The 19,661-nt window shown below is 41.6% G+C and overlaps 1 pseudogene; it reads left to right on the forward strand.

Moving 5' to 3' along the window:
- LOC138666670 (zinc finger protein 850-like) overlaps positions 1 to 19,012 on the forward strand; it is an 89,074-nt pseudogene extending 70,062 nt beyond the window's left edge.
- The last annotated feature ends 649 nt before the right edge of the window (positions 19,013 to 19,661 follow it).

The raw sequence follows: 19,661 nt of genomic DNA on the forward strand, positions 1-19,661 counted from the left end.
ATGCCGTTTACCGATCTGGTAAATTAATTTTATATTTCAATAGATTGGACTTTTGCTAACATAACGATACCAAATATGTTTGTGGGGGGTTGTTTGTTTTTTTAAGGAGGAAAAAATTGGGGTGATTCAATTTTTTTTATTCCTATTTTTGAAAATTATTTTTACCTTATTTTTTAGTCCCCTTAGTAGACTTGAGCCTGTAATTGTCTCATCCCTTTTACTGCAATACAAAGCAATGCTGTTGGTGTGAAATGTCAGTCCAGCAAGAGTTTGCTGCCCCTCATGTAGCCAGGAGGCAGGGAGCGAAAAAGATGAGACAACCACTTTAAGTAATTTTGCTCATTTGGAATGCATAGTTATTAGAGATGAACAAATATTTCAATGTTCTGGTCGGATTACTATTGCCGAATTTGGAATGTTCTCCAATTGATTTGTCGAATATTAGCCGTACATAGTCAAACGCCATTGGAGTCGGTGAGAGGCAAAAAACAAACTCATACACAACACCTTAAACAGGCCCAAAAGCTGCCAAAACACATCAAATTAGGGGCAGACATAAGGAAAGTGGCCTCAATTCACCCACAGTACAAATTGCAGCATGGCACTGCAGCAATCAGCCAGGCATGTGGTATCGGGGTCTGGGCAAGCATTTACAGCTTTGAATTGAACTTCAAATTAAGACAAGGTGGGTGTAGGTCTCCTGTACTGAGAGCCCTGATATCACATGTAACAGCTCAACCTGCTTTCATGCTCAGCCACACTCATGTGGCACAAATATCATAAACATTTCGTAGATGCTATTGTCAGAAAAATCTAAGGATAGTAACACAGGTAGTTGACTCAAAGGAAGTGGAGGCCTGAAGGTCTCAGAGGCCTACTGCTACAGGCAACACACATGGATGAGACCCAACCAGGAGTCCCCACATTTACAAAAATTACTGGCAGACACCAACAAAGTGGCATCAATTTCACCACACTAGAAATAGTATAATAGGGACCGACACCTCTTACACTACAGCTAACCCAGCAGATGGAGAACCAATCCGGAGTATTTAAAATAATTAAGGGCAGATACCACCAAAGTGGCATCAATTTCAGATATAGTATAATGGGGAGCATATATCTTCCACTACAGCCAACCCAGCAGATGGAGAGACCCAATCAGGAGTGTTCACATTTCAAACAATTATTGGCAGACACCAACAAAGTGGACCGACAGTTCTTCCACTACACCCAACCCAGCAGATAGAGACCAACCATGACTGTTCACATTTCCACAAGTTTGCAATGTTTTCTAATGTTTTGGCGTTGACTAAATGATGTGCCGGAGGTTAGAAGTGTAGAGCTGCGATGCACACTGTGTGCCTCACTTCTGTTTTGGGGAAAACCTCTCAAGGTTGTGTACAAGCATGTTTCGATACTCCAGCATTCGCTGGTCACTTTCCAGGGCGGGAAACCTGGATCTACCAGAGTTGCAGCCCAGTAGTCAGCATTATTTCGAATCATAACTATATGGGGATCATGGTTCAGATAGTGCAGCAAAAAGGCACTCATATGTCAGGCTCTTCCATGCTGTATTGGTGGCTGGGTAACACTGATGCTTGTATCCTCCGTCCCCTCCTGCTAACGATGAACAACAGAGAGTGGATGATTATCCTCTTCATCTCCTGACAGTTGCTCGCCCATCACCTCTTCCTCCTCCATTTGTTCCTCGGCTCTTGCACCTTCACGAACAGTTTGTCTGGTATCACCAGCCCCCCTCGATCACAGTAATCCACCCTCCCTTGTCACCCGCCTGTGTGCCGAAAGTCTGAAACTTTGAGACAATCTTATCCCTTCTGTATCCTCCTCTGCTTCCTCCTCTGGGACCACCACCTCCTTCCGCAGGCTATTCAATGTCTGCTCCAGATTAGTGATGCTGAAGACGGCAACGACAGTGATAATGATCATAGTAGTTTCGGAACTGTGCAGAAGGGGTGTAGAGGTCCATAATCTGTACCCACTCCATAAACATGATAAGCGCCGCATCTGTACTCTGTTGGCCCAGGCTATATGACATGACATACTGCGTCAGGGCTCGTTGCTGCTACCTCAGTCGTTGCAACATGTGCAGAGTGGAATTCAACCGTGTCGGCACATCGCATATCAACCCGTTAACTGTCATGTGCAAAGACCTCTGTATCAATGCAAGTCGATGACCTGAGGGGTGTGAATGGCGGAAGTGAGCACACAGCTTCCTGCTTCCTGCAGCAGCTCACCCAGGCCAGGATAGTGGTGGAGAAAACGCTGTACTACCAGGTTAAGGACGTGAGTTATGCAAGGCACGTGTGTTAGCTTGCCTCTGCGTAGGGCTGTCACCAGGTTCGCACTGTTATTGGACACGGCCTTCCCTGGATGCAGGTTCAGTGGAGACAGCCATTGAACAAACTCAGCCTGGAGAGCTGTCCACAACTCTTCAGCTGTATGACTGCGATCTCCAAGGCATATCAATTTTAACACCTCCTGATTGTGGTGAGCCCTGGCTGCACAGTACGGGGGTGGTGGAGATTTGCTCTGCACTGTTGGAACGCACGTCACATTAAGGCAGAGGTTGAGGGCGCAGGTGGAGATCCTAGAGGAGGCAGAAGCAGCGGAGGAAGTTTGAAATATAGAGGTTTGTCTTGCAAGCCTTGGGGATTTGAAGACTTGTGAAGCAGCACCTTCCCCGCCTTCCCCCACAGCCACCAAAGTCACTCAGTGCCCAGTCAGCGAGATGTAAAACCTTTGGCCATGCTTACTCATCCAAGTGCCTGTGGTGAAATGCATCCTGACAGACATAGATTTAGTCAAGGAATGGGTGATGTTGTCTGCAACATGCTGGTGTAGCGCAGGCATAGCTTTCTTAGAGAAGTAATGGCGACTGGGCATCTGGTACTGGGGGAATGCGACGGCCATCAGCTTTTGGAAATCATCTGTATCTACCAGGGGGAAAGGCAGCATTTCCGTGGCCAACAGATTGGAGATGTTGAAGTTCAATCTCTTAGCTTTGTCATGTGTAGGAGGAAATAATCTTTTACGTGACCACAATTGTGGGACCGTGGGCTGGCTGCAGTGCTGAGAGAAGGTGGAGTACAACAAACTGCTGGATCGTGAGGGAGGTGAAGGCGAAGATGTTGGACGGTGGATTGATAAAATTGTGGTGTGCTCATTCTCTGAGATAATTCAAAAACAGCAGGCATGTGCGCTTGCATTACACCTGATGGGCTCTCACTCTTGCCTGACTGGAGCGGGTAAAGGACCTGCAACACCGTACTTGGCATGGTAACAGAGGAGGAAGAAGCAGCAGATCCGATAGAGGCGGCTGATGGTTGTTGAGATCCGCTGGTCTGCATTTTTGCACAGTGGGATTCCCAGAGTAACTCATGTTGATTGCGCATGTGAAAGTTCATGCATGTAGTAGTCAAATTATTGCACTAAAAGGCCCAAGCTAGGCAACGCTTGCCGCCACTGCGAGCTGAATCTGTGAATGCTGTGGGCCACAGCCACAGTTGTGGGTGAGGATGCATTGCTGGTCGTGGCTGTATCAGTACGTGTCTGCGCCATACAGCACAATGTAACCTCATCGCCTTCCTCCTCCTCCACCTCCTCAGATGACCTACTCAGCTGTGTGCCTCTGTGTTCACGCCAATTCGGATCTACCACCTCATCATTATCCTCTATGTTATCACATTCCTCGCCCTGAGAGTCACCCTCCTCCTCTTCCTGCCCTGATAGCACAGTACAGTCCGCGTGAGCCTCAGATATCTGAGTCTCATCTAGATCTCCTCCCCCTTGGAGGTTAATGCCTAGTGACGAGGGTCAGGATTCTGCTCGGACCCTACTTCCTCATGCCCTGGATCCAAGCAAAAAATATTTTGGGCATTGGCGTAGATGATTTCCTCCTCTTTACTCTGTAAAACTTTTGAGCATACCTCTGATGCCCATGGCATAGAATGTGCGAACAGCTCTGCAGACTCACCCATCTGTGGTTCCCTACAGTCAGCTGGGCAGTTGGAGAGTTGTGATGTGGAGGGAAGCAAGGGTATTGGGGTGTCACCTCTGTGGTCTGTACTGGGTCTGATGTTGAGGTGGAGGAAGAGGAGGAGAGGCCACGCGAAGATGCGCTTGCCATCCACTCGATCACATGCTCTTTCTCGGCCTCATCAACAAGCAAAACCGCTTTGCATCTGCTAAAGAAAAGTAGTGGAGTAGCCTGTCCAGTAACAGAAGTTGTCAGTTGTATTTGTATAGGATGTGACGTTGTTGGTTCACTAGTGCTTTCACAAACATTACCACCTATCCAATGTACACCTTGAACAGGAAGTCTAATCCCCCTTTCACCATGACCTCACTTTTTCCCAGTCATGCCGCTCAGATAGTGTGGTAGGAGTACAGTAATAGCAACAAAAAATTAGATTTTAAACTCTGCACAACCTCTACACACAGCTGAATTTGAGTGGCACTAAAAGAGAAGGTGAAATATGGCATGCTGAATTGCATTTGTCACAGAAATAATTGTTTGAATGTGGATGAGGCCTGTATGACAAAGAAGATTGCTCCAAACAATTTCAGACTGAGATCTCCACTATTGTATCACAATAGTAACAGAACATATCTGTTTTTAGTGTGGATGAGGCATGTATAACCTAGAAGATATGCTCCAAACAAATTCAAACTCGGATCTAGCCTGCAGTATCACGTTTGTAAAAAGAAAAATATATATATTTTTATGTGCAACAGCTCTGCACACAGAACAATTTCACCACCACTAAATGACAAGGTTGGATATGGTGGGCTGTATCACGTTTAGCAACAGAATTTTTTATTTTTTTATTCTGCATGAGCTATGCAGACAGCTGAATTTCACTGTCATTAAATGACAATGTGATATATGGTGTGCTGAATCATGTTTGCAACTGTTCCCAATCTTTTTTTACGGTGCAACAGCTCTGCATCACAATTTCACCGCCACAAAATTACAAAGTGGGATATGGCAAGCTGCATCACATTTGTAACAGAAAAAAATATTTTTTTTTAATCTGCAGGAGCTATGCAGACAGCTTAATTTCACCGCCACTAAATTACAAGGTGGGATATGGCCTGCTGAATCACGTTAGCAACAGCCCCAAAAATAATTTTTTACTGTGCAACAGCTCTACAAACAGAACAATTTAACCACCACAAAATTACAAAGTGGGATATAACGGGCTGTATTACGTTTAGCAACAGATTTCTTTTTTTAAATGTAACCGCTATTAAATGACATGATATGTGCTGAATCATGTTAGCAGCTCTACACACACAACAATTTCACCGCCACCAGATAACAACAAGGGATATGGCGGGCTGTATCAGAATTAGCAACTGCCAAAAGAATTATTTTTTCCTGGCCAACAGCTCAAATCACAGAACAATGTCACCACAACTAAATTACAAGGTGACATATGCTTTGCTGTATCACATTTAGCAAGTGAAAAAATAAGATTTAGAAAGATGGTGCACAATAGAAGCAGTGCACAACACACTTCTATGAAATGTGCCCTGCTGTCTTTGTCTGTGGACCTCAGTAATGGCACCAAGAAAATGTTGGAAGCTCGATTTCACAGCTGCACAGGTCACAAGCTATCTAAACTATCTCACTTAGAAACAACCGCCTAGCTAACTAGCAAAAATATATCAGCAACCAGTCCCAGCATCAGGAGCAGCCTCTCTGCGCTGTTATATTGTCAATATTTCCCCAAAACAAGATGTCCAAAGTGCTCAAAATATTTTAGTGGCAGCACAAATATTTTTACGTACTTTTTACCGAATGTTACCAATTTTTTTTTTTTTTTTGCTCGTGTTTCAGATCACGATTCCGAGTGTGCCATATTCATGCCGAATTTATGTTTTGTGATCGTTTTCCAAACAAATTAGCTCATCTCTGATTCTTATCGTCTGAGCACCCACTGGGGTGTTCACAACCACTAGAATTAAGTTAATAATAAATAAATATTAGTAATTAATAATTCTAAGCACGTTTTACCCAGTTTGGGAGCCAACTTGTGTTTCACCTCCTTGTATGAATTCCATTGCTACTCCTCTGATTAGCCTGTTAAGGTCTGGACAAAATGCTAACATTTTTGGATTTCATTTGTACCATTCTTGGGTACACATTACATTGATTATCTGTAGTAATGAGTGAACGCGCTCTGATAAGGTGTTATCCGTGCCTGCTTGGGTGTTAACCAAGTGTCATCGGCGTTCTCGAATAACATGTTCAAGTTCCCACAGCTGCATGTCTCGCAATTGTTCGTCAAAAAGCCAATTCATGCATTTGTTGTGGCTGACGAACAACCTTGAGACATGCAGGTGCGGAGACTCTAATATATCATTCGAGCATGCCGAAGACACTGAATTAGCCCTTGAGCATGCTTAGATAACGTCTTATTTGTGCACATTCACTCATCACCAATTATCTGCTTAATTTTCTAGATTTAATATCTCCGCGTTCCAACTTTTTTTTTTCTTTCAAGGTGAGGAGAGACTGCTTACACTGCTGTCCTCCCTGTCTGTCTGAGCTAATACTTGAGATATCTGGAGTGCTTAGGAAAGGAAAGACTGCTCTCTCTGCTCTCCGCTGTGTCTTTCTGAATGTTGAGTGACTGATTTGACTTGAGGAGAGATTCCGTAGCATAGATTGTGATCTCAGTATCTTTGCTTCATATTGCACATGATTAGTGTCACCTGTACATATTAACAGGAGAGGACAGGACAGATTTTTTTTCTGTGAAACATGATGGCATCCATTTTAATTCTATAATTTTTAACTTCTTAGATAAAACTCTTTCTCCCCCTTTTTCAAAAAGCCATAACTTTATTATTTTTACATAAACATAGCGTCTGAATGTTTTTTTTTTTTTTAACTGTGTAATCACCCATGAATCTTCATGATTTTACATTGGCTCATCTTCTTACCATTTTCAGATCCCTACAATATCTGATCCTCTCAGTGGAGATCGCCTATGTAAGAGAATTTTCCTGATTGACCCATCAAGGATGCATAGGGACAAGGACAAGATGGCGGAGAGGATATTACACCTCACCCTAGAGATCCTCTTCCGTGTTACTGGAGAGGTGAGAAATTATGATGATGTCACATTACATCATTCTTATCTAGGGGTATAACAGATGGACAAAACTGGAGAGGTGAGGACTCTGAAAATGTCTGTAGGGAGATTTATTAATGTGTCTCTCCATAACCAGGATTACACAGTAGTGAAGAAGACCTCTAGTGAGCACTGTCATGCCCCTGTGTCTGAGGAATGGGGAAGACCCCTGAGCCCAATCACGGACTCCCTTATACATGAGGACATCAATGACCAGAAGATCCTAGAACTCACCTACAAGATGATTGAGCTGCTGACTGGAGAGGTGACACTGCTGGGAATGCTGGGAGATTATACAGTTAGGCTATGAAGGTATCAGGGCATGACGGTATCATTGTATGTGTCAGGTTCCTATAAGGTGTCAGGATGTCACTGTCTATTTCTCCATGGAGGAGTGGGAGTTTTTAGAAGGACACAAAGATCTGTACAAGGACGTCATGATGGAGGTTTCCCAGCCCTTCACATCACCAGGTAATAGACTGGACTAAATACACACGGCCTATAATTATCTGCATGCAAAGAATGAATTCAGTCCCTTTATGTGTTTCCTCCAGTTCTGTCCAGTAAGATGACAACACCAGAGAGCTGTCCCTGTCCTTTTCTTCCACAGGACTGTAAACAAGAAGATCCCAATGTTCCTCAGGATGATCAGGTAGATGGAGAGAAGGTGTCATGAAATCTCCCTATGATGTGTAGAAGTATTCTATTATCCATCAGTATTTTACACTGTACGGCCAATTTATTAAACACTCCTTCACTTTATGATTGGAGCTTCTGGAAATTAGGCCTATGATCCGGGAGTGCAGAAGAAACTTAAATGATAAGTTTTCTGTGGATCAGTTTACGTTTGAATCCACAGTATAATAGAAAAATCAAACAATCTGAAAGACTTTGACCGAGACAGTCATCAGTGATAGAGTAGCCATGGAAGATATTTCAAAAACTGTTGACCTTGTGGGTTTTTCCGTACATTGGCATCAAGAGTTTAGAATATTGTAATCAAGTAAAATCCTCCAATATAAGTGGATTGTGTGGACATAACTTGTCAATGAAAGGGGTAAGAGAAGGATGTCAGATGTCAAGAATGAACCAGCCGGAGACTGGGATGACCAACAAAGGTGTCCAAATTAAAAAATCTTTGTTTTTTTTTAGCTTAGATGGGCTATAACAGAAGACCACCAGTTTGAGAGTCATTGCTGTCTAAGGCAAAAAAAAGGAGACTCCAATAGGTGAAATGGTGGAAAAATTTGGTCAATGAGCAGTAGGAAACGTCTTGTCTCATGAATCTAGATTTCTGTGGCACCATTCTGATGTGTTCAGAATTTAGACCCATCATTATGTATCAATTTAACCTTTTTTATCAGGCCGGTGTAGGAGGAGTAATGATGTGGGGAATGTTTTATGAGTAGGTTCTAGGTCCTCTGATACAGTGGATTGATGTTTGAACACTAGGGCTCACCAAAGTACCTAAGAATTGTGGTCAACCATGTTCCTCCTTTTACAGTAGCTGTTTATCCTTTGACAGAAGGACTATTCTCCATGTCATACGTGTCATATAGTAATGGGTTGGTTCCAGGAACATAACAGCGAGCCTACTAAATCTGTGTGTCTGTTTCCTGTTTGATGCATGGCAGAGGGCACAGTCGTTCTGCTGGCACCATTATAGTCTATGGCTCCATCGACACATACGCCTGAATCCTGTTTTGCCAAGGGGTTCAGAGTACCCATGAACGTGAAGATAAGCGCAATGTGCGAGAACCCTAATATGTTGCCCATTCAGTGTATGCTTTATACTTGGTGGATATTACAAGATAAAGTTGATAATGGACATTAGATGTTGTCTGGATCTTCTCACAATTTCTGGTTATGGAGACTGCAGGTTAGAAATAGAAGCCGACAGGTTGGGTTCATGCAGGAGACCTGCAGCTATGTGATATTTAGTGCTGTCATTTCAGCTTTAGTCATCACATTAAAATATTTCTTCTGTCCTTAAAAATCATTTCACGCAACTTTTGCATCTGTCTTTGACTTTTATATTATTTTTTTTCAGGATAAAGATTTGATCAGTGTTAATACTACAGAGACATATGTGTTTGAGCAGTGTAAAGAGGAGATTCCTACAGATAACCGCACAGGTGAGTAGTGACCACTAAATTCAACAATTACGGTATTTTGTTGAATTTTAGAGTTTGTACAAAATTTTAGTTGTTTACATAAATTTTACTGACAGAATGATTAGAAGCATAAATTAAATACACTATTTTTACACTCCTCATTGATATTGTAACTCCAAGAAGAAAAAGTTGCAAAATGTTGGAAATCACAGGATGGATAGACATATTGATGATATGATATGCACATGATATAAAAATGGAAACAACATTTTCAAAACATCTCAATTTATTTACTTTAAAGCATGAGCATGTTTAGGTCACACAGGCTGCTTACAGATGTATGAGAAACCGGTCCTATTCCTGGAATTATTGTGTCTGGTGTCATAATGTATGGTAGTCGGACCCCAGTAGTATTTATTGCAGATACACTAAAGGTTGGGCGATTACATTGACTTGTTCATGTTACAAGCAGTATGACCATTTTTTACCACAACACCAGGCGACATGTTGCTACTGAGCAACCTGCATCGCCTTAAGGTTCTACCATGACTAGAACATCTTCGGATTTATCTTCCATCCAGCACATCTGGTACATCATTGATCGGCAATTGGAGAGGTGATTTGCCCAATTGACAGACCATTCCTCAGACAACCATAAATAACCTAATTGATTGCATGCAAAATGAGTGACGGCACTCAAGTTCAATAGTGAATAAATTTGAGTTGTTTTTGAAAATTTGGTTTTCATTTTTTCATCATTTCGATATGATTAACATGCTTCCACGACTTTTTCCATCGTGTTGCAATTTTAATATTTTCCACACAGAAAAAAAAATACAGGGCTGATTTACAATTTTTACCTTTGGATTATAGCTTTAACCAATCTGCAGGATAATAGTTTTCCTCTGAATCTTTTAACATTCAAAATTTATTTGATCTTGAAGTCACCATGAATGTTAGAGGGCTGTCAGGTAACAAAAGGGACTTCTGGAGAAGCCACTGAAAATCAGAAATGGACACTTGAAAAAATTGGGAATCTGCAAATAATGCTGGAATGTGCAGCTTTATGCTGATCTGATTAACCTGCCTCAAAAATGCTTGAGAAAGGTAGAGGACCCCCAAAACATTGCCCATGTGCAGGTGTTCTTTAACTGACTATATCTCTGCCTGACCCAAACTGGAACAAAGTTTTCCTCCTCTTCTACAGTGGTATTTTGGACTCTTTTCATTCTGACCATTTAAACAGCAAGATAGATGATGGATGTATACTTCTTTATATTATAAAAAGAAGCTATGAAATGGAAATGATTGTGGTATAGTTGATTTTGATTATACACTGCTCAAAAAAAGGTAACACTTACCACAACATACCTCCAAGTCAATCACACTTCTGTGAAATCAACCTGTCCAATTATGAAGCAACACTGATTGTGGAGCAGTTTCTCCTACTGTTGTGCAAATTGAACAAACAGGTAGAAATGATAGGCAATTAGCAAGACAACCCCTATAAAGGAGTGGTTCTGTAGGTGGTGACCACAGAACATTTCTCTATTCTCATCCTTTTTGGCTGTTATTTTGATCACTTTTGCATTTTGTAATTGTTCTCACCTCTAGAGGTGCAGTAGCATAAGGCGGTGTACGCTCAGGAAGTGCAGAACATCCAGGATGGCACATCAATCTGTGGCAAGATGGGTAGCTGTATCGTTGAGCACGGTGTCCAGAGCATGGACCACATACTAGGAGACGTGGAGGGGGCCATAGCAGGGCAACAACCCAGCAGCAGGACCACCACTTCCTCCTTTTTGCAATGAAGAGCACTGCCAGAGCCCTGCAAAATGACCTCCAGCAGGCCACTAACATCCATGTGTCCGCTCAAACTGTTAGAAACAGACTCCATGAGGGTGGTATGAGCGCCCAACTTCCACAAGTGAGTGTTGTGCTTTAAGCCCAACACCGTGCAGGGCAATTGGCATTTGCCAGACAACACCAAGATTACTAGATTCAACATTGGCTCCCTGTGCTCTTTACGGATGAGAGCAGGTTCACGCTGAGCACACGTAACAGACGTGACAGAGTCTGGAGACTCTCTGGAGAACATCCTGCTACCTACAGCATCCTCCAGCAGGACCGGTTTGGCAGTGGGTCAGTAATGCTGTTGGGAGGTATTTCTTTGGAGGGCCGCACATCCCTCCCATGTGTTGTGCTAGCCAGGGGTACCCTGACTGCCATTAGGTACAGTGATGAGATCCTCAGACCCACTGTGAGACCATATGCAGGTGCAGTGGGCCCTTGGTTCCTTCTGATGCTAGGCTTTATGTGGCTGAAGTGTGTTAGCAGTTCCTGCATGATGAAAGCAGTGATGCTATGAACTGGTCTGCCTGTTCTCCAGACCTGAATCCAATCAAGCACATCTGGGACTTCATTTCTCATTCTATCCACCAAGGACATGTTGCACCACAGACTGTCCAGGAATTGACTGATGATATAATCCAGGTCTGGGAGGAGATCCCTCAGAAGAACATCCGCCACCTCATCAGGAGCATGCCCAAGCGTTGTAAGGAGGTCATACAGGCACGTGGAGGCCACCCACACTACTGAGCATAATTTCCTTGTCTTGTGGCATCTCCACTGAAATTGGATCAGCCTGTAATTTGATTTTCCACTTTTGATTTTGAGTATTCCAAATCCAGACTTCAATAGGATAATAATTTTGATTTACATTGGTCATTTTTATGTTTTATTGTTCTCAACGCATTCCACTATGCTATGAATAAAGATTTGTAACTGGAATATTTCATTTAGTGATATCTAGGATGTGGAATTATTTAAGTGTTCCCTTGTTTTTTTTGAGCAGTGTATAAATTTTGTAGAACACACAGAAGCAAATTTTCTCAGTTCTCTAATAGTGATGAAACCAAACACTGAAAATAGTTCTTCAAAATATGATCGACTCATTCTCTTTGGCCTTTGGTATGAGGGTGATAGAACAGAGAGAAATCTGATCAAATTTCCAATGCTACACAGATTCCATTCCAAAATTTTGATAAAAGCTGTGCGCCACTGTTTAAGACAACACACAGTTGTAATCCATGGACCGACAGGCAGCTGTAGGAACACCAGGGAAAAGAACAAAGTGATCCAACTTCGAGAATCGGTCTACTATTATCTAAATATCTACAATATGAAGTTTTGGATCAATCTACTATAAAGTCCATAGGTCCATGGAGTATTAGGAACAAGCAAGGTAGCTTGGTGGGTTTTTGATGAGAACGCTTGTTTCGTGCAGACCTAAAGCGTGCCCAAATAACTTTCCAAACTTCTCGACCTAATGTCGACAAATGTTAAGAAATAACGTATGTCTTGTGCACACCTGCATATCAACCAACTTGAAATGTCCCTGGGATAGAAACTGCTGTCTGTTATTCGATTCAGTGAAGTACTTTTCAAGAATTGATATCACAAATGCGGACTGCAGCCATTAGTTGGAGGGGTCAGGTGAATGGAAAATTGAGGCACAGAAGGAAACCCATTTTCACTCTAAAAAAGCAGCTTCAGCCTAAAACTTTTTTTTGTTAATGCACGATAGACACACCTGTGGAAAAAGAACCCTAGGATCAGGTTGCATGAGAGGCAGTTGTATTAATGATTTCTGTAATTTGTACAAGTGTGTGTATATACAGTACTTGGGCCCAATGCAGAAGAAGATACAACCTCCAGCACAATAATTATACCTTCTCTCATAAGGAGATTCTCATAGATCGCCTCTGAGTCAGTTTCTTTCTTCTGTGTATTACCAGCGTTTTTGTTTTCATTGTACTTTTTGTCACAACAAAAGCATCTGGAATATAATCCTCTAGAATAGAGGTTCAACCTTGATTTGGTTATTAATCAGTTTAGAACATCATTCAGGAGAACAGAGATAAAGGTTACAGACATGAGCCACAGACATGCTCACTTACTGATTAGTCTGATAAAGCATTCTGCATTGCACAGAACAGAGCAAATAACCCCAGTCTGCATTGCTAAAGGGTAAATAAACTTTTTCTTTTTACTATTAATCTGCTTTTGCAACATTATGAATTTTTGTGATATTCTCCATACTCTCCATAACCTTATTTTGCTACTTTCGATGTCTTTCTATCTTCTTAGGGTATGTGTCCACATTCAGGATTGCATCAGTATTTGGTCAGGATTTTATGCAGGTAAAATCCTGACCAAATCTGCACCTGAGGTCACTGGCAGGTCACCTGCGCTGTCCTTGCGTTGTTTCTGCAATGTAAGGACATGCTGCGTTCTTAAAAGACGCGCCACGTGTGTTTCCGCGGGTCTGCCGCATGAGTCTTTTAATGCATAGTGAAGACAGGATTTCATGAAATCCCCTCCTCTATGCTGTAACATCTGGACGCTGCGTTTTTGACGCTGTGGCTCAACGCAGCGTCAAAAACACAGCGTTTCCTGAACGTGGAAACATACTCTTAGAGTGCCGTTTTAGGTGCCAGTCCATGCTCTTTCAGGAACTACTATGAACTGCAAAAATCTGTATTCAGATGCTGTTTATATACACTTCCTTGAGGGATGAGAGCACAGAAGCTCACAGGGCCTGTGATTGGCTAAAGATTCTTGCTAGAATATTCAGCGTTGTAAACTTGTATGAACTAGGAAGATAAACCAACACTATCAACATGGTGTTGAAGATATAAGGAAGTAAAATGAGGGAATGGGGTATATCTTAAAGATTCGTGATTTTGCTAATTTTGGAAAAAAAAGGTTTTAAGAGTTTTGCAAATTACAAACGCACATACTTATGATTAAGAAGTGTGCACAGAACATCATGAATAAGCAAAAAAGTGTATTGTAAATAACATACCAAACAACACACAAAAAGTTACACATAGATCAAACAGCCATGCATATTCTGTTGCCTGATTAATAGTGAATTACCCATAATAAGTTCAATCTGAAGAGAAAACGTCACGGCACCGCTGTACTCAAATGACCAATGTACCATACAGCTACGTGCAGCTGCTCATGCCAGTTTTGCCCAAACGAAGGACCCTCGGGTGCATCAAATCCAGCAATATAAGCAATAGTCCATAATAGAAAAAAATAGGAGTGCACTCACCGGTCCTAAAAATAGCGATCCTTTATTGAGACATGTGCACTGTACAGCAGCCAGAACGTGGACAGAGACGGACGACGGCCGTTTCGTGCTACCGCGCTTCCACGGGTCCTGATAACGAAAGGAAGTGGGAAGGCACCTTTTACCTGCTGGAATCACAGGAGCCTCCCATCTCTTCATCATCATCATTCCCCCATCTCACGCGACCCCCCCCAACGAACCTATCCATTACAGTAAATGGCTGCCCACTCTCCCCAGTCCCACAAGCTCGCTGCCTCGGGGTAATCCTTGACGCTGATCTCTCCTTCAAACCACATATCCAAGCCCTTTCCACTTCCTGCCGCTTTCAACTCAAAAATATTTCACAAATCCGTTCATTCCTCAACCATGAATCTGCAAAAACCCTAGTCCATGCCCTCATCATCTCTCGCCTTGACTACTGCAACCTCCTGCTCTGTGGCCTCCCCTCTAACACTCTCGCACCCCTCCAATCTATTCTAAACTCTGCTGCCCGACTAATCCACCTGTCCCCCCGCTATTCCCCGGCCTCTCCCCTCTGTCAATCCCTTCACTGGCTCCCCATTGCCCAGAGACTCCACTACAAAACCCTTACCATGACGTACAAAGCCATCCACAACCTGTGTCCTCCATACATCTGTGACCTCGTCTCCCGGTACTTACCTACCCGCAACCTCCGATCCTCACAAGATCTCCTTCTCTACTCCCCTCTTATCTCCTCTTCTCACAATCGTATACAAGATTTCTCTCGCGTATCACCCCTACTCTGGAACCCTCTACCACAACACATCAGACTCTCGCCTACCATCGAAACCTTCAAAAAGAACCTGAAGACCCACCTCTTCAGACAAGCCTGCAGTAACCACCGATCGACCAAACCGCTGCATGACCAGCTCTACCCTCACCTACTGTATTCTCACCCATCCCTTGTAGATTGTGAGCCTTCGCGGGCAGGGTCCTCATTCCTCCTGTACCAGTTATGACTTGTATTGTTTAAGATTATTGTACTTGTTTTTATTATGTATACCCCTCCTCACATGTAAAGCGCCATGGAATAAATGGCGCAATAACAATAAATAATAATAATAATAATAATAAATAATCTCTTGTGGTCATGATGGTACAATATACCCACCTCCCAGAATGTGAATATACAACAAAACACTTGAACAACATAAATATAAAGAAACCCCATCGATAGAGCACAAAAATCTGAAATACAAAACACAGAATTCATTGCCACGATATTTACAAAAAGACTGCCATATATCGATCTTTTCATTCAAGCCTAATGGGCCTGTTGCATCTGTTCGTAAGATCCACTTTCCTTCACTTCTCAAGAGCACTCTATGAAGGTCACCACCTTGCTGCTGTAAGCTCACCTGTTCTAAACCCGCAAAGCGAAGTGTGTTTGTGTTACCTTCATGAAATTGCCTTACATGACTAATAAGCCGAGGGGCTCCTTTCCCTGTTCGAATTGAATGAAAGTGCTCTCTTACTCTTATAAACAACGGGCGAATAGTTTTACCTATATAGAAAAAAACGCACGAGCAGGTAATCATGTACACTACATGTGTAGTCCTACAGGAAATAAAATGCCGTACCTGATGGTAAATCGCCCCAATTTTTAACTTGTTACCCGTTATATGGGAAGAACAGAAATTGCAATGGCCACATTTATAATTCCCTTTTGGGATTCCAGCTTCCAACCAATTCTCTTGGTCATTCACAAAACAATTGCGGACTAGTAAATCTCTTATATTTTTACCGCGACAGCATGCAAATAAGGGGCCTTTTCAAACATCTCTGCTAAATCTGCATCCTTACCTAAAATGTACCAATTTTTCCTAATAATGGATCTGATGTACCCATCCATAGGACCAAATTTGAAACAGAATATGAACTTTTTATCCTTACCCCTTCTATTATTTCCATCTACCGAGAAACCATCACCCTTATTGTCATCGGACCCTTTTAAAGCCGCATCCAATAGTGAACGGTAGTAACCCCGTTCCTCAAACCTCATATAAAGTTCTTGTGATTGTCTTTTAAAACCGCTTGCCCTACTGTTAGTTCTCTTCACTCTTAAAAACTGGCTGTATGGTAAAGCCTGTTTTGTGTAATGCGGATGGAAACTATTGTAATGCAATAAAGAATTTGACGCCGATGGCTTACAGAAAACCTCTGTGTGGACTTGACCTTCTTGTACTGTTAATTTGACATCTAAAAACATCTAATAAGGTTAGACATGTACATTCAGTATATATGTTGTTCAAATATCAAAAACAAAGAAAAAGAACTCTGTCAATGTGCAATATAATGCATTTACAAAACAATATATCTATAAATTAGAAAGTAGCAGTATAAAGTTCAGTGTGCAGTACAGTGGGCTACATGATACTTAAAAAAATGCAGAAACTATATTGTTGCTTGCCCATCCTGGCTCCAGAGCCTGACTATGAGTTTTTCCTGTGTTGTGACTGGCTCTCTCTGCTCTTATTTGTGTCAAGTTATTATGCTAATCCAGCATGCACCTCTGATATCTTCTCCGTAGACCTTATAGTGCACACTCAGGTGGCTTTTCGCAGCTTGAGTACTCAGGTAGTGTGCACACACCATTAACACAGGAGTCCCAGTACATTGTCAGCTAATTAGGTTAGCTCTATGCATGTGTCATGACTGTCACACAGCCGTGACACATGCAGCTGCGGAGCTGAACAGCTGATCAGCCAGTGCGATTCAGGAAGCCGAATAAGCAGGGACCCGAGCAAATTCGCTCAACTCTACTTACAAGCCCTTGCAAGGGTATCGCCTAAATATTTCATTAAAACATGGACTTATGAAAAAATTGGGTCCAACAGAGAAATTAAACAATTAAAGGGCACATGCTGGTGTCCTAACAACATAAACTATCAGTCCCTGTTTTGATGCTAATGTTGCCGCCACTGTCTTAGTTGATAATAAAATTTCCTTCAATTTGTATATAAATGTTATAGAATGTATTATAATGAGTAATGAAATTTTAAGGCATTTTTATTGGAAAAAAATATTAAGTTTTTTTCTCGGCAGATGACTGTACTAGGAGCTCAGAAGAATATCTGACATTCTCAGTTTTTAAAGCAGAAGATCATGGTGTCCCACCAAATACAGATGAAGAGCATGCCATTATTTCAAATATACCTCCAGCCCTACACAGAAAATCTGATACTTTTCAACAGGTCCTATACACTAATTTATCACAGACTGTTAATCAAAATGAAAATAGCAGAAAAGATGTTGAACTTCAAAAAATCTACAAAGCAAAGAAGATATTTTCATGTTCAGATTGTGGGAAATATTTTACAGTGAATTCGCATCTTGTTACACATCAGAGAAGTCACACGGGAGAAAAGCCATTTTCATGTTCACATTGTGGGAAATGTTTTACAGTGAAATCAACTCTTCTTACACATCAGAGAAGTCATACAGGAGAGAAGCCATTTTCATGTTCAGTTTGTGGGAAACGTTTTACAGTGAAATCAAATCTTGTTACACATCAAAGAAATCACACAGGGGAGAAGCCATTTTCATGTTCCGAATGTGGAAAAAGTTTTAAAGTTAAATCATCTCTTGTCATACATCAGAGAAATCACACAGGGGAAAAGCCATTTTTATGTTCTGAATGTGGAAAATCTTTTATAATGAAATCACATCTTGTTACACATAAGATAACTCACACAGGGGAAAAACCATTTCCGTGTCCTGAATGTGGAAAATGTTTTACACGGAAATATCAACTCATGCAACATCAGAGAAGTCACACAGGGGAGAAACCATATTCATGTTTAGAGTGTGGGAAATGTTACAGCATGAAATCAAGACTTGATAGACATCAGAAAATTCACACAGGAGAAAAGCCATTTTCATGTACAGAATGTGGGAAATGTTTTACATTGAAATTCTATCTTGATACACATCAGAGAACTCACACAGGGGAAAAGCCATATTCATGTGCACAATGTGGAAAGTGTTTTTCAGAGAGATCTCACCTTGTTAATCATCAAAAAAGCCACACAGGAAAGAAACCATTTTCTTGTTCAGAATGTGGGAAATGTTTTACAGGGAAATCAAGTCTTGTTACACATCAGAGAAATCACACAGGGGAGCAACCATATTCATGTTTAGAATGTGGGAAATGTTATAGTGTTAAATCAAAACTTGCTAGACATCAGAGAAGTCACACAGGGGAGAAGCCATTTTTATGTTCTGAATGTGGGAAATGTTTTAGAGGGAAATCAAGTCTTGTTATACATCAGCGAAATCACACAGGAGAGAAACCATATTCATGTTTAGAATGTGGGAAATGTTATAGTGTTCGATCAAAACTTGCTAGACATCAGAGAAGTCACACAGGGGAGAAGCCATTTTTATGTTCTGAATGTGGGAAATGTTTTACACGGAAAGCAAATCTTCTTCAACATCAAAGTACTCACACAGGGGAATAGTCATTGTTAGATAAGAGGGCTGTCCTTCCTGGAAGCTGTTACTTACTGTGGGGTAAAAAGGTATTTAGTCAGCCACTAATTGTGCAAGTTCTCCCACTGAAAAAGATGAGAGAGGCCTGTAATTGATATCATAGGTAGACCACAACTATGAGAAAACAAATCCAGAAAATCACCTTGTCTGATTTGGCAAGATTTATTTTGCAAATTATGGTGGAAAATAAGTATTTGGTCACCTAAAAACATGCAAGATTTCTGGCTCATAGACCTGTAACTTCTTCTTTAAGAGGCTCCTCTGTCCTCCACTCATTATCTGTAGTTTTTAAGTGGGAGAACTTGTACAATTGGTGGCTGACTAAATACTTTTTCCCCCCACTGTAGTACTGGCTGGAAAGCAGAATAACATCATACAGAGATAGATGTGAAGTGTATAATGCTCTGAATTATTTACTTCAGTTTCATATATCCATGATTAACACAGTTGGTGATGTAAACAACCATCCCAAGCATAACTTGTCTCAGCTACTTTGCAGGGTATCCTATTAAACAGATAAGAAAAGTAAAGAATTGGAAGGTTGTTTCGGAAAGTGTCCTTATCACGCACAGCAATGTCTTTCCACTCTTCTCATGTCAGGTTGAGATGCTTTGGACATCCTCTTTAAAAAAATAACCAAGCAATATTAACCCCTTCACAACATGTGCATGTTGAAGCCACATCTTTTCCTGCACATGTAAGCTGATTTCAACAGCTGACATGTGCCCC

Source organism: Ranitomeya imitator, chromosome 2, assembly GCF_032444005.1.
Source record: "Ranitomeya imitator isolate aRanImi1 chromosome 2, aRanImi1.pri, whole genome shotgun sequence".
NCBI lineage: Eukaryota > Metazoa > Chordata > Amphibia > Anura > Dendrobatidae > Ranitomeya > Ranitomeya imitator.